The 23,195-nt window shown below is 46.7% G+C and overlaps 1 protein-coding gene across 1 annotated transcript in view; it reads left to right on the plus strand.

Moving 5' to 3' along the window:
• Positions 1-23,195, plus strand: part of LOC138246528 (free fatty acid receptor 2-like) — a 185,440-nt gene that overhangs the window by 68,021 nt on the left and 94,224 nt on the right. The window contains exon 2 of the mRNA XM_069201185.1: positions 4,480-4,548. The gene's annotated coding sequence lies outside the window, so the exon portion shown is untranslated. The remainder of the gene's footprint in view (positions 1-4,479; positions 4,549-23,195) is intronic.

Raw genomic sequence — 23,195 nt, forward strand, 5'->3', positions numbered from 1 at the left:
CATCTGAGTGGCCAGTGCCAGCAGGTGACGTCACAGACCCCTCCTGATAGGTGCTTACCTGGTTAGGTGACCAATCACCCTCTCAGGGCTATTTAAGGTCTCCCCGCTAGTGTTTCTTCAGATTCGGATAGAAAGACTCCAGCAGGAATCCTCTGCATCCTTTACTTCATCTTCTACCGACGGATCAATCGCTGACTGCTCCAGGAACTCTACAAAACTGCAACAAAGAAGCTAAGATGACTTCTGCAACCTTGTAACTTCAGCTCCTGCCAGCAACTGCAACAGTTTCCAGGTCGTGCATCCTCCGAGGACTGCCTGTCTTCAGCCTGCACCAGAAGAACCAAAGGAATCACTTCCCTGGTTCAGCAGGCACCTCTCTACAGTGATGACCAGTGGCTTGGACCCCCTCTCCAGACGACAGGCATGGATCCAGCAACACGGATGGTGGACTAAATTGACTCCGGCAGTCCCACTGTCCAGCTGTCCAACTTTGGTGGAGGTAAGAGCTTGCCTCCCCATGCAAGACAGTACCCCCGTGCACTGCGTGACTTGCAGTTGCTAAGGCTTTTTTGCAGCCTTCCAAGGAGTTCTTCATGCACAACACATCTTAGGCCCCCAGCACTCCATCCTGTGATGCACAGCTTCCTGAGTGGTTCTCCGGCGGTGTGGGAATCCTTTGTGTCGTGCTGCGTGGGCCTCCATTCGCACCTTCTTTGTCCCCATGCTGTGGGACTCCTGTGCACTCTGCCTGGTCCTCTGAGGGATCTCTGAGTTGCTGAGAGCCCCCTCTGCCTCCCCCTCCTGGGTAGTGGCCACCAGCTCCCTCCTGGTCCCGGGCAGCGCCATTTTCCTCTAACCGCGAGCTTTGCATTTACCAAGGCTTGTTGGCGGAATCCAGCGACACAAACCAGACTGCATTCATCCATCCGGCATGGGACATCATCTGCACCAACCAGGAACCCGTATCTGTCTTCTCTGGTGCAATACTGACTTTGGGGGGGATGCGGGAGCACCGCCAACAGGCTGGCGGTGCCCTGCAGGGCATTCTGACCGCGGCGGTTTGGCCGCGGTCAGACAAGGAAAACCGGCGGTCTGCCGCCGGTTTTCCGCTGCCCTGGGAATCCCCCATGGCGGCGCAGCTTGCTGCGCCGCCATGGGGGATTCCGACCCCCTCACCGCCATCCTGTTCCTGGCGGCTCCGACCGTCAGGAACAGGATGGCGGTGAGGGGTGTCGTGGGGCCAATGGCATGGGCACTGCAGGGGCCCCCGTAAGAGGGCCCCACTTTGTATTTCAGTGTCTGCTTTGCAGACACTGAAATACGCGACGGGTGCCACTGCACCCGTCGCACATACCCACTCCGCCGGCTCCATTCGGAGCCGGCTTCCTCGTGGGGAGGGGTTTCCCGCTGGGCTGGCGGGCGGCCTTTTGGCGGTCGCCCGCCAGCCCAGCGGGAAAGCCAGAATGGCCTCTGCGGTCTTTCGACCGCGGAGCGGCCATTTGGCTGCTTCCTCCAGGCGGGCGGCTCCCGCCGCCCGTGGGGGTCAGAATGACCCCCTTTGTCTTCTCACCAGTGGTTCCACTTTTGCACCTTCATCCGGGTTAGCAGGGGATCCTGTTCTTCCTGGACTCTTCAGTGCTTCATGGACTAGGTCCCCTTCTTCTACATGTCTTCAGGTTCAGGAATCCATTGTTGGTGTCTTGCAGTCTCTCCTGGTTCTTGCATTATCTTCTATCACGAATTCTAGTGTGTTTAAAGAAACTTGCTGTGTTTTACTGGGCTCTGGAGTGGGGTATTTTACTTACCTTTGGTGTTTTCTTACACTCCCAGCGCCCCTCTATACACTAAACTTACCTAGGTGGGAAACCGACTTTCGCATTACACTATTTTAGTATATGGTTTGTGTTCTCCCTAGGCCCATTGCAACCTATTGTGATTTTCACTATTTGCACTGTTTTCCTACTGTGTACTTACCTGTTTCTGGTTACTAGTGTATATATTGTGTAGTTTACTTACCTCCTAAGGGAGTATAGTATCCAAAGTATTTTTGGCATTGTGTGACTAAAATAAAGTACTTTTATTGTTGTAACACTGAATATTGTCTTTCATGTGTGTAAGTACTGTGTGGCCGCAGTGGTATTGCAAGAGCTTTGATTGTCTCCTAGTTCAGCCTTGGCTGCTAAGCCTACAGCTACCTCTAGACAGCCTGGCTTCTAGACACTGACTACATTTCACTATTAAGGAATAACTGGACCTGATATAAGGTGTAAGTACCTTTGGTACCCACTATAAACCAGGCCAGCGTCCTACAGGGGCATAAGCATGCCCATACTAGTTGGTAGCTACACCCCACTATTTTTTTTTAATTCCCTGGCATCTAGTAGGCTTTCTGCCCCCCCCCCCCCGGGGAGTGGATCGGGGGTAATTGCCCCATATGCCCACCGGCAGGCAGAGCAACTTTGTCCCCATTTATTTGGGGTGGGGGTATGGTCATACCCCCAACCTCTTTTTTTGAAAAAAATTCTTCCCTGGTCTCTTCTGAGTTTTCTGCCCCCCTTGGGGACAGATGGGCCTTCCAGAAACAGTCCGATCTGCTCCCAAGGGGGGCAGAAATGGCCTAAAATAAATGTGCCCCACAGGGGAGCGACCCTTGCCTAAGGGGTCGCTCCGCATCTGTAAAAAACGGGGGGAAAAAAAAACCTTGGTGCCTAGTGCTTTCTGCCCCCTAGGGGACAGATTGGCCTAATTAAAATGGTCTAATCTGCCCACCAAGGGGGCCAGAAGTGCCCTAAAATAAATTTGTCCCCCCATGAGAGTGACCCTTGCCTAAGGGGTCACTCCCCTTGCATGAAACTGACGTAAAAAAAAAATCCCTGGTGTCTAGTGGTTTCTGCCACCCTTGGGGGCAGATTGGCCTAAGAAAAATAGGCCGATCTTCCCCCTAGGGGGGCAGAAATGGCCTAAAATGAATTTGCCCTCCAGGGGAGTGACCCGTGCCTAAGGGGTCGCTCCCCATCTGTAAAAAATAAAAAATAAAAAAATCCCTGGTGCCTAGTGGCTTCTGCTCCCCTGGGGGCAGATCGGCCTAATTACAATAGGCTGATCTGCCCCTGGGGGGGGGGCAGAAAAGGCCTTAGAAAAAATGCCCCTACCTGTGGAGCGACCTTTGCTCAAGGGATCGCTCTCCTCATGTCAATTACACTCACCACTAAAAAAACCTCCCTGGTGTCTAGTGGGCATTTCTGCAGCCCGATCGCTTCACGATCGGGCTGCAGAAATGCTCTGAGAAACATCAAAGGAAAGGAAAGGCCTTTCCTTTCCTTTGATGCCTGTCCCTCCCCCAGCCTGTGATCGGAAGAGAAAGATCTGTGCTGGAAGCTGAGCTTCCAACGCGGTGGGGGCGGCCTCTGATGAGGTCAGCACTCAATCACGCGCTGATGTCATGAGATGCCACTGGGGGTGGCGGGGGTGGAAGGGGAAGAGATTCCCCTTCCATCCCTGCCCATGGGAAGGGGGTGCCAGGTCCTCAGGGGGAGCACTAGCGCTTCCCCCGAGGGCCCAGACATGGACGAGGTGGTTACGTCCTTGGCGCCTGAGTGCCACGGCAGTGGATATAACAACCTCGTCCTGGGCCCCGAGGGGTTAAGTGCACCAATGGGTAGGCTCACAACTTATTATGTCATTAGGGAGGAGGAGAACAAACTAGATGGGCCAACACATGTGCAATCTGCAGTCTTTGGATTTTGGGAGCGCAGCCTGAAAAATCAACTGGAATTTAGGGAAGCAATCCCAGGACTAGTAGAGAGGAGACAGGGTTCAGCGTGGTTTCCAGCATATTCAGTGGTGCAACTGGTGAGTGTCGGGCACCTGTCCTGACGGCAAGGCCTTGTCTGCTAATAATGAGGTGCTATCACTTCCACGGTAGGGATGGTACTTGCTGGGTTTCCCACCAGGGCTCTGGTTGTGTTCCACAGGATCCCTAGATTGCTGCGGCTCTTGCTCACTTGTGTGCGGGGTTGGCTTGTCCCACTGCATGTGCTGTGTTCTGCTGCGGTGCTTTCCGGCACTGAGTCAGAGCCTGGCCCTCCCTTTGCATCCTTCAAACCAACTTCCCTTAGCTTCTCCAGCATTATTTGGAGGAGCTGGGTCAGCTGCGGGTCAAACGATTTTCGTTTTACAAACTACTTGGCCAAGTTGGGAAAACACACTAAGCTTGCAACAACAGGCCCCAGTGGTGGCTAAAATCTCTCTTCCAAATATGCCTAAACCCTCTCTCTGCAAAAACCCACTCTCGTCTCTGCCTCACCTGCCCTGCCCTCCCTCCTGTGCTCGCACCCCATCGTCTCTTTGTCTTCTTCACCACAGTCAGTGCGGGATGAGTGAATGCGCCTGTGGGCAGAAGAACCACTGAGTAAAACTATACACTAGTTTGTATCCCTCCAATATGACCGACTTCCTTTCTCGTCGCTTAATTTGCAGAATAAAGGAAATCGCTCAACATCACCTGCTGTTTTTATGCTTCTGTGCAAGTCAAGTCATCAGGCACAGGTAAGTGTAGAATTATTTTGTATTTGTGGAATTTGCCTGAAAGACTCCATGTTGCATATATAATGATGATGGGTCCTGCTCTAGTGACCCCATACTAATTACATCCGAGGTCCTGCTTTAGCGGACCCCTGTTGTGTGTCTTGTAAATAGCAGCCCCCCTGCTTATGTTTACACTCATTAGCAACAGCAGCGCGTGCACTAACTAGTAGTGTGTCCTCCAGAGGAAGCCCCCCCTAGTACTTGTGCAGAACAATCATGACAATTCCATAAAAAGGTGGTCTCAAGTTCTATTGCAATGCATGCGAAATATCAATTTCAGATCAATGGGTGTTGCTAATCATGCCAGGGGGATGCCTAGTAGTAATCCAGACTAGTCCTCCAGATTTGTTGTGGCTGACTCCAATGCCTGCACATCCCTCGAGGAGAAGGGCTTTGCAAGACAGAATTCACACATTTCTGCCAATGAAAGCAATAGTTCCAGTGCCATTTCATCAGAAGGACAACTGAGTATAGGCAATTCTCTTTCTTTAGGGGACTACAGAGCTATTACAGACCACTACTGGATTTAAAGACCGCAAACTCTTATCTCCCTCATGTAAAATTCAAGATATTAACATTGCAGGGGATTCCGCCTGTTGAAAGAAATGTGAGGAGGGATTGATGGCATCCTTGAAACTGCTTGATGCATAGGTGCCAGCTCATCCAACATCGCAAGGTGTCTATGCTTTTGTGCAAGGATAGCATCTCAAATTCCAGGTACTCTGTTTGGCATTACATCATCCCCTAGAGTATTCATAAAGGTGTTAGCTCCATTAGTAGAGGTAATTCATACCAGGTAAAGTCAGCTCTTTCCTTGTTTGGATGACTGGCTCATATAATGTTCTTCTCTTTCTAAGGCTCAACATGTAGCAGGCAAACTGGTCCAACAGCAGAGACTTTTGTTAAATCCTAAAAAAATCTCATCTTTAGTTCATTGAAGAACACTTCAGAACACACCTGGGCAAGTGTTTGTGCTGCTGCTCAGAAACTGAACAGACAACTTTGGCATCTGCTATCATGAAAGGCCCCTCTGGCAAGACAGTGGCCAATGGCATCCAGGCTAATAGTTCTGTGTTGGTCCCGATTACATATGCATCCCCTGGTATGCCACTTTTTGTTTAATTGGGATCTAAGCTCACTGCACTTTGAGCAGGAAGAAGTGCCAGTGACTCCTCCTAGCCGGAGCGTTCTACACTGATGGTTGAAGGAGGAGACCATAGCTGGGGATCCCCTGTTTCAGACAATACCATCCAAAATAGTGACCACGGATGCCAGCAAATTGGAGCAGGATGCCACTTTGAAGAATTAAGGGCAAATGCATAGCTCAGCAAGCTCATTACCATCCAATTGGAGAGATCCAATGCTGTTTATCTACCTCTCATCTTTAGCACCTCATTCTATAGGTCACCATGTGCAGATCAGAACAGGGTGGGAATGAGTTCCATAAACCTTCAGGGTGGTTGTCATGTTCACACACTGACACCCAGATTTATAAAGAAGTCACAGAATGCAGCGCATGTCCCAGTGTTGATGTGCTTTGACAGGGAGAGAGATGGGCTATCTACAGAGATATGTCACTATCCCACTCTCTCCCTTGCACCGTGCACAATTAGGCTGCCTAGTGCCACACACACACCTTTGCACCATAGGGCAAGGGTGTGTGCTTGAGTCTAGCATAGCTTCGCACTGGTAGGGGACATTTCCATTACAACATACTATGCCTAGATAAACGTTTAAAGTTTTCCCATTTCAGATGTTTACCATACATTGCAGCACATATGAAAAGTGAGAAAAGGTAGGAGAAACAAAATCCTTTCTCCTTTTAATGTCTGCTACAAAATGGCATAACTTTTTGGTGCAAAACCCACTTTGCTATTGTTAGTAGATAGGTTTTTGCGTCAGAAACCATGAGTGGTTGCATGGGATTGCTCATATACCACCCTAGGAACGCTTCCTTGACACAGTGAATAACACAAAGCAGCACTTTGCGCCATTTTGCATTATTTTCAGGCAACTTTCCAGCACAAATCAGGCTTTGCACTGGAAAGTAAATTAAAAAAAATATATTGTGGTTTGCTCACTTTTCTGACACAAACCTAGCGCAAAATAGTAAATCTGGGCCAGAATGTTCAGAATGTTTGTAAATGGGCAGAAACCAACTTGTTATCCCTAAGAGCTGTTTATCTACCAGAGAAAGAGAATTGGCAGAGTATTTCCTCCAATAGCTTCACTAACATTGACCGAAAAAGTATTCCAACAGTTAGTAAAGAGGATTAGAGTGCCACAGGAAAACCTCTGCACAGAAGGAGAATGCTGTGCACCCTTGTTTTTGCACAATTACTTCTTGCCAAGACGCTTGGAGACTGGATGCAATCCCAACCAAATACCCCAGGGTCCTGCTGTATGCATCCCTACCCATTCCCATGAAGCAGAAGGCATTGCAGAAAACCACTGAGGACAAAGAGTGTATTTTGTTGGTGTTATGGGCTGGACACAGTCTCTGCGATTTTCCTTGTTATTACATTATTACAATTGTTTATTTATTATTACTAATTGTTTCAGCTACAAGCCTTAGAGTAGTATAAAAACAGTATGCATAAGACGATAAAAAAAACTTAATTTACATATAAAAAGATAAGAAGACAAAACAGCAGCAAAGCAGTTCCACACAGGCAGTTCACTAATTATATAACTACCTTGCACATATGTGTGCAAATACAGTACCACCATCTGCAACTAGAAAACAACAACACCCCCATCTATGCCAGAAAAAAAGTGCTTGAGCATATAGCAATGGATACAAAAAAGACATTAAAAAAGATCTGCTACTGGGCCGACCCTCAATATGCAGAAGGTATTAAAGGGAAATGCAGAGAGGAAGTGCTTAAACATTTTCCAATTACAATTGTTGATCCAACGTCATTGGGAGATTCCAGTAGATCTCTATCCCCTGAGCGTGTCCCAGCTTTTGGGCTCCTACACCTAGTGGCCTTTCTATGGAGAGGTTAAATTTACTCTCAAAAGCTTGTTCCCCTAGTGTAGCAGAGCTCATACAGCAGTCAATATGTCCATCTAATGTAAGACCATGCTTTCTGCACTAGAATTAGTTTGATAAGTGGTGTACAGATAGAGCTTTTTCTAGTGTTTCAGTAAAACCCATTAAGGTTCTAGACCTTTTAGAGGATGGTTTATGTTGGGATTAACAACTCCTAGCAGTAAGTCCTCAACTGGAAGATAAAGAACCCTCCTACTCCGTCATGGGATTTACTGTCGGTGTTACAAGGTCCCCCCGTTTGAGCCGCTAAATATAGCAGCAGTGAGGTTTTTGACCTACACATTGGTGTTCTTGGTTGCCATTTCGTCAGCTAGGAGAATGGGGGAATTGGTGCCATTGTTGAGTATGGAATCTTATTTGTGGTTTTATTTCCCTCTCCTCAGTTTATAGCTAAGGTGGCTCCACAGTTTCATTGTAGTGAGGGTGTAGTTCTAATAGCGTTTATTCCTTGTCCTGCTTCAGTAGAGGAGGAACGTGTACATACCTTGGATGCAGAGACCTTTATTGATTTATTTGTTTAGAACAGAATTGTTAAGGAAAGTCTATGCACTGTTTGTGACATCTGGCGTACGTGGTTTAAACAAGCAATTCTTTGTGCTTATGAGTTTGAATGTAAAACTTTGCTGGACTGGTTGGAAGGGAGATCCATAAGTGAAATGGCTACCTCCTTGGGATGCATAAGGAGTGCATCTAGGTTAGATATGTGCAATACGGCTACTTGGTCCTCTCCCCACCCATTTGGGAACCATTATATTGTATAAGTAATGGGGGGAAATGGTCCAACTACGTTTGGACAGTCTGTACACAATTCAGTATTGTATGATGAATATGTGCACTTAATGTAATTATATATGCATTGCTATTAACTTTCAAAACTTTAGTAAGCACTTAGCAATTATGTAATACAGTCTTGTGACGCTAATAAGTTTGCTTGTGTATCAGCTCATGCTGAGGTAATGCCCTGGTTACTTACCTATAATCTTCATCACTCCAGGTCCAGGGGCATTCCTCACCTCAGAGTTGGGAGCCACCCACCAGCAAGGGAACTAGGTTGTAGGCAGGCTGAGAGGGGCCCGCTAAGCAGGCCAAGGGAGATCCTATGCTGTGCCCCACTGAAGGGCTTCACTACATATTTGCCAACACTAGTGTTTACGGAGTATGTGGCAGTCCTACCACCTATGCATTTAAGTTCCTCATCCTACAGCTTTTATAAGACCATGGAGGATCTAACTAGACTCCTTGGAACTCATATCACTACCATCAGCCACTTTGCCTGGCAAATCCGAGTGAATGATTGCGGGGTTACCTCCATACCCCTGAGATACTTATGTGGACCCATGAAGAGAATGAGAAAGATGGGCACGAGGGAGGGGAAAAGGGGAAGGCTGCAGGCAGGGGCAGCTCATCCACAATGGTTAACTATTGTTTTATTTTTCATATGCTGGCTCAGCCAGCAGTGCAGGGAGGAGCTGGGTCATGGGAGGTGGGAGGGGCCAGGAGGAGAGAGTGCACCTAAGTGTGCATGTGTGTTTGGCCGGCCGCCTCAGGTGTTGAACAGCCGGGCTGGAGAAACTGCACAGACCCCAGGACAGTGTCTTAACGGCAGTCGAAGCCACTCAGACAAATCCTGGCACTGTTTTCATGCTAGGTTTAGCATGAAAGCAGTGCCAGGATTGCTGGGTAGCATGTGCTGGTGTCCCAGGTGAATTCTGTGACACCACAAGAAGAGCAAGGTAGCAGGAAAGGCGGGACAGTTTTTTTTTTTTTTTTAAATCATTGTTTTCCCTGTCGTTCCCTCCCCCGCCCTTCAATCCCCCTCTTTGATATCTGCTGCGCCTGCCGCTGGCTGCAGGTAAGGGATGAAACAAACAGAGGGAGATGATGAGCAGCACAGATGTAGCGGAACAGGCTGCCCGTTGAAGGCAAGGGAGACCTACAAGCAGGACGCAACTTGGAGCTACATAAAGAAGGGATTTAACAATGTTTCAGCACCCATCATAAAGGGAAGGACAGGCTGCAGGCCCTTTTGCCAAATACAGGTTTTAGCACCAGAGGAAAGCTGATTTAACAAGTACTTAGAGAAACACCCACCAGTAATTCATAATATTATTCATACATTTACATGAAGAACGCCTAGACACCTCTGTACTCTGAGTCCATGTATGGTTTCAATTTACATGAAGATTCTCAGGTAACCTGGCTCCACAAAATCTGCATAATGCCTTCCTTTCTGGTGGTTTTAAGATAGGCCCCAGGGTTTAAAATGGCGCCAACTGCATAATGTTCAGCCCTCTTAAAGCTACCAGAAGGACTAGCAGTGAACGCGGGGCTGAGTCAGGTTTTGAAATAACAAGGTCTGGAGGGAATTATTTGAGGCTACCTCTTCAGAACTGGCTTTGAAGTTATAGTTTTTGTAACTTCCTTGTCTCTATTCTTTAAAAATTTCAAGGGGGTGAAGTTTCCAAATCCTCTTTAAATCAGTCCACCTCGCTCCTTTTAGGGTCAGGAACAACATTTTACCAGCCATCCCTGCTTTCCCAGTGCTAAAAACCCACTATTGCATCAATCCCTTAAGTTCCTAGACATTGAGTGGGTGACTGTAAGAAGTGAGTCAATCCTGAGCATGATGAAATGGCCACAATATTTGCAATTTGGGTGAGTACTAGGTCTTGCAAGCGATTTGCATTTGCAAACACAATGCAAAACTTTTTCTCAATTCAATTTTAATGTGTTTTGTCTATCACCTATAAGTCTGATTCCTGAAGTCAGATGTGTGCTAACATTGTACCAGTAGATGAGTGAGAGCCAGCTGTACGGTACTGCAGTGGTACACCAGTGCTCCACCAAACAGTGGCAGCTGGTCGAGGAGACAGCTGATAGGGCTGCTCTTAACTACTGCTACACCCCCAGATCTCTAGGGCATTGGTAATGTGACCCAAGGCGTTAGGTCACTTAACACAGGCGCTGTGATGTGCGCGTGAGGTGCCTTTCTATAACTGCGCAACCATGAGCCCCACCTTACAGACTCTTTGGCTAATGGTGGTCGGGTTGCGGTAAGGGAGAGTTTCACTTCTCCTGGGATCAAGGTTGCCTGCTCCACTCAGCCCCACCCAGTTCCACTTCCTGTGGTCACCAGAGCTGGGAAGTGATGAAATAATGACCAGGATAGATCATAGGGCATTAAAGGTCAAGAGGCTGCGACCTTGACCCTTCTTCCTTGCTCACTCGTCCAGACATGTCACCACTGTCTTCACTGAAAATCTTGTTTTTGTGTTCCCTGGGCTTACCCTGTTGCCACTGTATCTGCCTCCCTGATCCACATGCCTCAGCCTGCCAGCTGGACCAGTGTTGAGGTTACCAGTGGCAGAGAGCAGATTAGGGGGTTCACATACTTATCAACATTCTATCATGAAGAGGAGGTAAGATTTTCCACATCACAGATGGGCAAAACATGGAGGCATTGTTTGCACTGAGCGGAAATATGTCTGCAGCAATTACATTTGCGCTAAGGCAATATTGCAAATTTCACAGCGGGAATCTGAAATTGCGGGTTAAGAATTCCAGATTACCGGGAAAGGTTACTTACACATGAAACAGAGATGAGTAGAATGTTCTATCTTCCACAACTCCTTTGTTCACCTCTTACAGTTGATGAAGCATTTGCACAGCTCCACAACACAGCAGGTTCCCTGGAGCAGTATGCAATCAGAGCTTCATTCATAGCATTAGAGGCGCCGAGTAAGGATGCAGCAAACACGTCTCTGGCACAGTCAAGATTTTTCCCTCCATTAACAGAGTATTCACTGGGTTGGTGACTTTGGATGGGATTACATGCTTACTAACGAGTGGCTGTGATCAGGGGCGTGAGTCTGAGATTTCCCAACAAGCAACGTGGTGTACCCAACTAAAAAAGATCAGGTGGCTGGGCCACTGGTCGGTTGTAATGGACAGGGTTAGGGATATCAGTTTTCAGGTATTTGGAAAAGTACGGCTAGAAGGCATAGGCTCTAAGTGAGATAGCCTGGATTAAGTTGTCCTCTCTAGTCTAGTGTCTCTTCAAAAAATGTAGGGCAGAGAGGCCCAGGAGAGAAGGCCAGCATAAATTGATACCTAGCATCAACAAACTAGGCTTAGGATAGGAAGTGAGAGAAAACCTTCTAGTAGCCCAGGTCCAGTAGCAGATCATGTTTGGAAGAAGAGAGAAATCGGGAAGGGCAGGCTGGGAGAAAGTTGCATATATTGTAGAAAAAGCTGTAGAATACTAGCAGTGCATACTGATGTAAGGCAGCTAAGACTCCAGCAAAGGAAAGTTTGAAACTAATTGGACCATAAACCCCTTGTGCATTGTGTTGATCTATACAGCAAGGAACCAGTGACCCCTACCTCTTTCTCCATTTTAACAGAAATTAGAAATGGTATGACAAATATGAACATATGAAGATTATGGGCCTGATTCTAACTTTGGAGGACGGTGTTAAACCGTCCCAAAAGTGGCGGATATACCACCTACCGTATTACGAGTTCCATAGGATATAATGGACTCGTAATACGGTAGGTGGTATATCCACCACTTTTGGGACGGTTTAACACCGTCCTCCAAAGTTAGAATCAGGCCCTATGTGTGTTGATTCATGTGCTGAGGGTCGTTGCATTTGTTTCATTTTTCTGGGGAGTGTAATTGTCCATTGCTCTGCTTCAAGTGCTTGTTATGTTTTGAGCTACCTTACCTAAATATGTGGCTTTGATGCAATTCTGAGTATTTGTGTGTGTAATAGGTTTAATCTGACTTTTTCACAATATATATATATTGATTAACATAGGATATCATGTGCCAGTTTAGTGTGAAAGAATGTATCACTGACGGAGCAAACACTTCGGGCCTGATTTAGATGTTGACGGGGATACCACGTGAGGTGGGTGGCAGCAGTCTCAAGTCGGTGGAGTTCTGACTGCTGTATTTAGATGTATTGCAGCTAAACCGCCTCGATGGAGTGCACTTCCTCGCCACCAGGTTGGTGGGTTCCTGCCTACCATATTTCTTTTAATTGATTTTATATGATAACAGACAAATATGCAACACGTAAGCAATGCTATTTCTTGTCTGAGGAAGGGTTGAGATCCAGTCACAAATTATAGCAGTGTATTTCAAAACAATGGTACACATTATTGAACCTAGACATCCGCTGCATGAAACAAATAGGGGACATGAGCACAATGAAGTGAAATTGTTGACCAAATCATACATTGAGCAATACAATTATGGGTGCAAAGACAACACTGCCATTCCACCTGGGCCAAACAGCACAGACATCACCCCTCTCCATAAGAGTTCTCCTCCCAGCTAGTTACATTCTCTGCAGAAAATGTTGTGAGAAGAGACCCCCATAACATGATTGCATCTGTTGCCCCATCATCAGTACAGGCATGCATGTGCATCTACTCCACCACCGCCCATTCAAGGAGATCCCGCTGGCAAGCGGACACCAGCAGCAACAGGTTACCCAGCTAACTGATGTCCACTCACCTTTTTGCTAAGAGCAGTGCCAGATGAGCAAGCATATAGGGAAACCTCATCCCTCTGGGTTTTACCACCACCCCCAAAAGACATGACAACGGAGTCAAAGGGATGCCAATGCCCGTTGCTTCCACTATTTTTAGCACCACATGCCTCCAGGAGGTCCAAATTGCCACACGCTCCAAGGCCAAATACAAGAAGGTGGCCATCTCCCCACATCGGGCACACCATGCCTCCCTTGAGGTGTTCATTCTTTTAGGTTGCCCAGGGGGTCACATAGGTGCAATGTAATATAGTTGAAGGCAAGCAATTTAAGTCTGTGGTTGCAGAATGCCCTGCTAACCAATGCACATGCCCAGTCAGCATTCTCAATGGGTTCTTCCAGCTTATGCTCCCAGACCCCTCACGAGAAATAGGGGTCCCTCATTACATCACCCCTATTGGCCTTATAAAAAAGTAAATAAAATGCCTCCCCTCTCCCCACCGAAGAAAGCCGCCCATCACCATAGATGCCTGGGGCACTGTAGGGAAGCCAGCCTAAACCTCACGTGCAACACTCTCCAACTTAGCATAGGGAAAAAAGTGAACCGCCTCCTGGAATATAATGAACCTTGCCCGGTGCCCCTTCCAACCTCAGAGAGATCACCCCCAACCTTGACACAACCTGTGGAGCTAGGGTATAAACGCTTCACCCAGCTACAAAAGACAGGACCAAACCCCATCCCCTGAAGCACCGCCCACAAATAGGGCCACTCCACAGTCTCAAATGCTCGACCATATTTAGATGTAACAATTCTGCAGGCGTTGTTCTGGCAGTGGACTGCTGATGGAGGGAGTCTGTTACGGAAGGCAATGTAAGTTGTACAACAGCAGTGGCTATGGAAAGGATGCAAGTAACACACACCTCATGTACTTTAACTATATGTGTCTACCTGTGTAACACAGCACAACACACTACATACACACCATGATCTTTTGCCATTCCACCACAGCACAACATGTACATGCAGGAAACACACAATGCCATACATCCAAAACACAACATACACACACTATGGATACAACATCCACATACAACAGTACCACAACTACCACCATAGTGATACAATGATCTACACAAACATAATTGCACAAAGGTACAACTACACACATCACAACAATAACCATAACCAAACAACTACACTCACCTGTACGTTGCACACAGCAATACATCACACAACCAAACATACACAACAAACACCAGACCCACATGCAAGTGTCACACATACAGACACAAACACATCACCCATTCTGCCTCAAACAGCGAATCCACTCACATCCCTCATAAGTAAAAGCCCTGAGGTGCCAGATATGTGCCCAATATATGCCCATTTTTGATGAGGACACTCCTGGACTACAGGCAGAAGATAAGTGAAGGTCAAAGGAGCCAGGAGAAATTGTACCATCCAAACATTGTTCACTGCCACATATGAGTTATACTGCTTAAGCTACATACATGAGAGTAGAAGTACATATCTGATGATTTGAGTCCAACTTTCAGACAGTGTGTTCCACATTTTGTATTGCAATACAATTCATTGTGTCATTGGAATCGAATTCTTCTTCCCGTGAGATAAATGTGCTGACTCACATTAACCACTGGAACCACTATATTTCACTTACAGGTCCCATTGCAAAGTGCACACATGGCCATAATGTACAATTAGGATGTTCGTTTAATTTTGGTGCAAGCATTCATTTGGTATTGAATACTTACACCAAAGTACAATTGTGTATGTCGTTAATTTATTTTAAAAGCAGGTGTGTCTCGATTAATGTCTGATAGAGATGTTTTACAGACATATGCATGTCACTCGTTTTTTTTTATATTAATGTGACGTATGTTAATACACCGGTTATTTTTGCCTCAAAGCCCTGTCTGCTCCTGTAAGTAGATAGGGCTTTATGCTGCAAACCGCGGTTGGGTGCATGGGAAGCTGATGCACCACCCATGAAACGCCCCCTTGATGCAAAGTAATGGAAATCAGCCCAAGAGGTTGCTTTGCATTACTTTCAGTTAACTTTCCAGCACAAAACATGTTTGCACAGGAAAGTAAATTAAAAATAAATATTTGCGCAGGTTTACATTGCATTTGTGACACAAACCCAGTACACAATGTTTGTAAATCTGCCACAGAGCATTTTACAAACTGCTATTTAAGTATGTATCATGGCCCTTCAATATCCTCAGCATATAGGGAAATGTTGATTGTTTTTCTCTGAATAACATGGCAACCATCCAGCAGGTCTTCAAAGAAGATGGGGAATCATGGTTAGAACTCACAGCCAGATGTACCCTTATAGAGTCAACAGATAGGCACACAACACTGTGTGTGATTAATGCTTCTGAAACATGAGATTCCCAACTTGCTTCTTTCACAGAATAGGTATAGCACACCATCTGCAGTGCTCGTTTCCCTCAGAGAACAGGCACAGCCAGGTACTAGCAGTGCATGATTTACTCTCTCACAGAACAGATACACCTTACTCCTCAGTTGATTAGCTTCTGATCTTTACAGAAAAAGTATGCAACAATATCCCTCGCACAGTTGGCTCTATTGCTTATGGAACATGTGCAGCATTGGCAGAAGTACAAACTTCCCACATTTAGGGAACACAATAAAGCTGCCTCTCACCAATAACATGTACAACACAGTCTACAAAAAACATTGTTGCCTGTTTGATCAGACTGTTTCAATATGGTTATGTGGATTGGTAAGTGGATGGATAGCTGAGAAAGAAAAATATTTAAATTTGGATGGTTGCATATAAACATCTGTTATTTCATCACCAAGATGCCCAAAGGTGTGAACATTTGCTTTCAATTAAATATATGATGTCATGCTATGTTATGGTGTGTGTAAAGTGGTGAATGGCCATATGGAAGTAAATGTTTAAGGAACTGGATGGTGGTGTCAATTGATGCAACATCACAAAATAAAATAAAATGATGAACGGAGTGTTGTAACACCCAGTCACATATTTGGGTTTAATTCATTGTTATTTTGCTCGCCATGTCACCCCAGATTGGAACCAGTCATATGTAAATGAGTCTTGGCCCTGCTCCCTATGGGAACAGTCCAGCCTGGACTGCCAGGCCAGGTCCTCCCTGGACCGGAAACAAGCATCCTGGAACCAGTTTCGGGTTTCACCCCTCATAAGCCAGGCTAGCTTGAATCCAGTGGCACGTTGAGCAAGGGGTCACTTCTGCGCATACCCTGGCCACTTAGGGCAACTTTAGCAAAACAAAAGAATGATGGATGGAGTGCTGAAGCTTTTCAAACACTCCCCGCCTGTCACAGATCTGGATTTAATCCATTGTTCTTTTGCTCACCATGCCACCCCAATTGGGATCCGGCCATATGCAAATCAGTCTTGACCCTGCTCCCCTGGGAATAGTCCAACCCAAACTGCCAGGACAGGTCCTCCCTGGACCGGAAAAGCATCCTGGGACCAGTTTCGGGGTTTCACCCCTCATAAGCCAGGCTATCTTGAATCCAGTGGAGCAGCAAGCAAGGGACCCAATTGATGGACAGTTGGATGAGTAGGAGGCTAAATTTCAATTTCAATGAATGCTTAATTTGTGTGGCAGATGAATGCGTAGATGAATAGAGAATATGGATGGGGACTGTAAGTGAAATGAAAATGTCTTTGGAATGATGGGTATTTGTACAAGGGTGTTTGATGACTAGATTGTGAGTATGCAGGGATTCAAGGCACTTTGTGTCCGTCTGGTGTATGTATTGATGTGTGTACGCATGGATGTGTCTTGTGTGTGATTGTGCCTGTGCCCAGATGGACTCATATGTTTTTTGTCCTGTCAACAACTAAGCGTTTCTGACTGGAAAAAAAACTTGTGAATAGGTTCCATTATGTCTTAAATTGAACAATGTGTAAAATGTCATGATTACATACCCCTCTAGTAATATAATTATTCTGACATAGTTATGACCTGATTTACTGCACAATAATACATTTAAATGGTTTTTAAATGTGTTCTTTTTCATCCTTGGTACATTTATACAACTGGAATCAAAGGAAAACAAATCAGACCATCTACTAATACATGCATTAAATCTTTATAATCCTCTTAGCAACCACATATTTCTGTTATTTGATGAGAATAATAGCACATTTTTAAAGATCCCAATTGGATTCAGTCTCAGAGATAAAATCCATTACTCAGAAACAGGAGTTAAGTTCGACCTAATACATCACTACAGTGGTGAAATCGCATTATGACCAATATGACTACTTACAAGCTATTTGATTGGTGCTCCCCACCTCCAGCTCTTATTTCTCGAGTCTTTCACTTGAGCGGGGTCATCAGGCTGGCGCCACAGCCGCCATCTTACAGGATGTGCAGTCTGGGGGCAGCTCTGGTCACTGTGCACTGCTGTACTGGGAAGGGTTTTTAACGAGCCAGCAAACACCCAGGAGGTTCTCAACGCTGAATTGTTCACTTGAGAAAGACTACACAAGCGAGCAAAGAGAACAGCGCCAGTTTCGTCTGAGCTAGAAAGAGTCAAAATAATGGACCAGGAGATGACAGTGCTTAATTTGTAAATAAAAACATGCCAGTGCCCAAAGTTCTCCATTGAAACACGCGGCTGCTGCGATTAAACGTGCCAACACGCAATACTGACGCAGCGTAATCCTGAAGCCATCTCGGGCCGCTTCAATCCATTTACAGGCACTCCCTGCCCCTTCACCTCACTCTTGCAGCAATTCGCTTTGTCCCTTTGCGACTCTTTTTCGTTTTTCTCTTCCTCGGTTTTTCCCATATGTGTCTTCTGTTCACAGTAAATGCTTCAGGCAGAAAAATAAGTGCCGGCCCTCAAAAATAACTGCAGGTGCCCTCACCGGAAACCACAAGCACAAATTAAGCACTGGCTGTGAAAGATATTAGCGGAGGCACCTGGCTACAAAGAATTCTTGCCAATCAGGTGTCATATAATAAAGGATGTCATTACTATTCTCGTGTCCTTCTAAGTGAGTTTGTGGAGTTTGTTATGAACTACCCTGGGATGGTGGTCTATGTAGGAGGAGGTCACATATTTCACCTGGGGGGGAGGGTAGGTAAAGTGGTAGCACGAAACTTGAGAGCCCCCCCCCCTGCAAAGTACATGGAGGAGGCCCCCTCTGGACTCACACAGGAGCTCTCATGCCAGGGTAATGTGCTGAGGGGGCCTCCTGGAGCTCGGGGGGCCCCCAGTACCGCAAGGGCTGCGGGGGCCTTTGTTATACCACTGGATAGGTAGAACTAAGTAGATGGAGGCCCAGACTTATGACACGATTTAAGCAGCAGAGGACAGCCACATTAAGGCACGTGTGACGGAGAAATCTGCAGTAGTAAATATATTTACGCCTGCCAGGTTTATTTGTCAGCTCCTGGCTGCCACAAATGGAAGTGTCATCGGCCACCAGCATACGTTTATGGCTTCTGGTTAGAAATGCCTTTAAGAATAGAGCCAAATACATAAACAACGTATTTTATGCAGTAACTTGATGTGTGGTGTTTGTTTTAGAAAAGAGCCAGAAGGTGCAGCAAGAGAATCTTTGACCCACTCGATCAGTAGGGTTATGGCATTCCAAATTACACCTAAATTGTAAAAGCACTTGTAAAAGCTTCCCGCTAGCAGAGTTCTCCTCAGTAACAAAGGGCATGATGGCTACACATCCTACATCCATTAGAATGGTCGAGGCACCTTATGGAATTTACCAGCTGGCAGCCTTTAGAGAAGGAGCTATAATTAGTGTGACAGGTGCAGTGGCACCAGGGCTCGGTGGAGAGAGGGGTAATGCACCACAACTCTAGCTGTTTTTACAGACCAACAGGAGAATGGGGACATTTCCCTAGCTTATTCTCTGGCCCATTGCACCCTGGCGTCACCACTGTCAACTGAGGTCTATTCAAGTCTACATCATATATCACTTATTTCAGGTCGTGTCACAAATGTGGCAACGAAGACGCCAGACACACTAACGCCTCAGATGTGATGTATAATATTTCATGCCATCTTCAAGGGTGCAGGAGCTCCTTCTGGCAGAAAACGCTAACCACAGCGTTGGTGACCCAAACTAAGGCCCAGATTTATACTCTGTTTGTGCTGAATTTTCATCATTTTTTAACGCAAATTCAGCTCAAACTTAACTCCATATTTATATTTTGACGCTAGTCGCATCTAACGTCAAAATGTCGGAGTTTGCACCATTTTTTGGTTGTGTGCACTTACCTTGCGTCAATGGGATGCAAGGTACGCGTTCCCATCTAAAAAATTGTGCTATCCTCGTAGCCCCATGTTTATCCCTGTGCTAAAATGATGCTCAGGTGGGAGGAGGGGCTAAATAATGGCGCAAAGCTTGCTTTGCACCATTATTTAATGCCTGGGTCAGACTAGGTGTTAGGGGACCTGTGGACCCATTTCCATGGTTAAACACCATGGAATGGGTCCACAGGTGCCCTCCCGAAGCCCCAGGAACACCCCCACCCCACCAGAGAGACAATAGAGGATGGGGGACCCCATCCCAGGTAAGTAATTTCTTTTCTTTTTTTGCCATTGGGGGCCCTAACTTGAGGCCCCCTGCATGGCACTGGAAATTGGAAATTGGGGTTGTGGGCATGACTCCTGTCTTTCCTAACACAGGAGTCATGTTTTTGGTGGCTGTGCGCCAGAAAATGACGCTAGTCTGGTTAGAGGCATTTTTTTTGTCTCTAACTAGGCTAGCGTAATTTTTTGACGAACAACCCCCTCCTTCTCTACCGCCACCCCCACATGGCTAGCATCTTTTTTGAAGATGCTAGCCCAAGCTTAGTGGCAGCTTGCACCATTTCTTTATTAAGGCACCCAGATGGCACTGTGGAATGGCGTAAGCCAGAGCTATACTTTTTGCCGCAAAACTGCGTTTGAGCAGTTTTGCGGCAAAAAGTATAAATCTGGGCCTTAGTCTCATGGCCACTCCCAAGGTCAGAAGATCCCAACTGTGAATGCGCAGATGTTACTTCAATGCAAAAGTGGAAACCTGACAAGGGCCTGCCCAAAACAGAATACCCTTTAATATGGATGATGTTCAGTGGCGTGACAAAGGCCCTTGCAGCCCCCGAAGTGCGGGGGTGCCCGAGCTCCGGGGGGGTCCTCAGCACAGTATACTGGCCTGAGAGCTCCTGCGTGAGTACGAGGAGGGGCCTCTCCATGTGTTGTGCAGGGGGTCCCCTCAAGTTTCATTACGCCACTAATGATGTCAATGAAAGGTGCTCATTAGTATGGTAATCACTTGAGCCAGTTTATATCTTCATGAAGTTGGTGGAGAATGTTGATGAGTTTCTGGTTATGGTGGCATTCTTGCATTCAAATGCTCCAATGCCACCCCCTTTTCTATAGGCGTAGCCAAATACACCGGTCTGATATGGCCCTTATGGCTATACAATGGGCAAGTACATGTTTTTAACTGAAGTTCACCAGTGTAGTTGAGGGAATGACGTTGCTTTCTTCTCTCATCCTATGTCAGTGTATGATTGTTTGTTATCCTCTCGGTTGACCTTAGGTCCATGCTCCATTCAAAGATGGAACCCATTATTGATTACTTTGGGATCTTCCTGCTCGCCCAGTTAGAGAACACTTGTAGGCCCAGATTTCTCTTCCTGTGTTCAAAACTCTTCAGCTTTGTGAGCAAGTCTAGCACTGATTTCAGCCCAAGATCAAATTAAACAAGCTAAGAGGCTGCTCCATGTTTTCCTGCAACAAACTAAGCACACTACTCTTTCTGTGAACACAAGAACTGAGGAGCTCATGCAAAGCTAGGCAGATTCAGAAGCATAGGCCAGAAGACAACAGATGTCCTGTCCGCCAAACTCACTGTTACCCCTCACTATTCAGAGTCGAGGGGACACCAAGGCCCAGATTTAGGTACCTGTCACACAATGCAGCACAGTACCCAAAGATGCTATGTTCAGGGTTATAGCTTGGTCATTAAGATTAGGGTGGAGCTGAGGTGGGTGGGACAATCATGCTGACATATAATATTTAAATACATCATACAACAAGCAGGGCTCATTAGAGGGGCCTAAGGAGCAGTGGAAAGGGAGAGGAATAAGGAGTGGTAGGAGTACTATGAGAGAAAATACAAAATTTTGTAAAATAACCAATAGTTTGAGACAGGCAGAGAGCGTTTGTAATTTTTTGCCTGTGTGTATGGAAACATCCCTGGTGAAATCTGAATGACATCTCACAATACACGATCGAAAGCACATGTACCCAACTATTTATCCGAAAATACATTAATTAGGTGGGTATAACACACCAAACAACCCCCACCCCCTGAAGCAATGCCCGTGACTGCCTGTGGGACAGAAGAGAAAGGAGGGAAAAAGAGAGCACCATATTTTCAGTGGTATGGCACTCTCCTCCCCTCCCGTGAGGGCGGGGCAGGATTTTGCTGCCAAGCATCATGCACACACCATTGCACTACAGCGCATAGAGGTGCCACTCCAGTACAAAATACTATGTTTAGACCTAATAAAAAAAATATCCTAGTTTGTATGTGAGTTGTACAGTGCAGAGCACACGCAACCTCAGAATGGAATGAAAGCACTTCTCCTTTTAACGCCACTTTCAAGTGGTGTTAGTTTTTGATGCGAAACCCTGTCTATTGCTCTTAGTAGATAGGTTTCTGCGTCAAAAAACATGAGTGGTAGCACAGGAAAGCCCATTTATCACCCATGGAACACCCTCCTGATGCACTATAAAGCCTTTTTTATGGGCGAGCACAAAGTGCTCCGTCCATCCTGTAATCTCTCTTTGGGCTTGAAACTACTACCATGCCACGTCAGTCACTTACATTGGTTTGTGGGCTTGCCTTTTAAAATCCGCTTTCTTTCATTTGTGAAAGGCATGCATACGTCATGCCTTTTCCGGTGTTTAACACACCTGCACAGCACCGGTAAAGTACCAAAAACATACGAGGCTCGATGTTTTCAGCCTGGAGTCCGGACTACTTAGGGGGTGATTCTGACCCCGGCGGTACTAGACCGCCGGGGCCAGGGTCGGAGGTCTCCCGCCGGTTTTCCGCTGCCCTTCTGAATCCTCCATGGCGGCGCAGCTCGCTGCGCCGCCATGGGGATTCAGACACCCCATACCGCCATCCTGTTCCTGGCGGTTCGCCCGCCAGGAACAGGATGGCGGTATGGGGTGTCGTGGGGCCCCTGGGGGCCCCTGCAGTGCCCATGCCAATGGCATGGGCACTGCAGGGGCCCCCGTAAGCGGGCCCCACTTTGAATTTCACTGTCTGCATTGCAGACAGTGAAATTCGCGACGGGTGCAACTGCACCCGTCGCACCTTCCCACTCCGCCGGCTCCATTCGGAGCCGGCTTCCTCGTGGGAAGGGAGTTTCCCACTGGGCTGGCGGGCGGCCTTTTGGCGGTCGCCCGCCAGCCCAGTGGGAAACCCAGAATCACCGCAGCGGTCTAATGACCGCGGAGCGGTGTTCTGGAGGGGGGAACTCTGGCGGGCGGCCTCCGCCGCCCGTCAGAGTTAGAATGACCCCCTTAATCTGTTTATTTTCCACGCAGTGCGATCGCGCTGCATTTTACATAGCGCGATCGCGCTGCATTTTTTTTTTTGCTTTACAATGCTAATAGCTCTAACTCGAACAAACGCGAGACCCGTTGCATTGAAAATGCTTGCCTTACAAGCCAACACAAATACCAATTTGTGGTGGTTTGTGAATCACAAAATACATTTAGTGTCAGATCTGCATTAAAAAAACATGACACAAACCCTACGCTAAACCTTCCTCTATCTGGGCCAAGGTTTTAAATGGCAGAGCCTCCACTGTCTTTGCTGATGGAAACCTTTGACCAGCAGTCTGTCTGGACTATTGATCAATGTATCTCAGAAAGTTAGTGCTATTGCTTTTTTCTGTTCAGGACTGTCTATAAAGCTTGAGGGTCCTAAACAGGGAATCATCAAAATGACAGGCTAGGAGAGAAAACGTGCTGG

Source organism: Pleurodeles waltl, chromosome 7 (genome assembly GCF_031143425.1).
Source record: "Pleurodeles waltl isolate 20211129_DDA chromosome 7, aPleWal1.hap1.20221129, whole genome shotgun sequence".
Lineage (NCBI taxonomy): Eukaryota > Metazoa > Chordata > Amphibia > Caudata > Salamandridae > Pleurodeles > Pleurodeles waltl.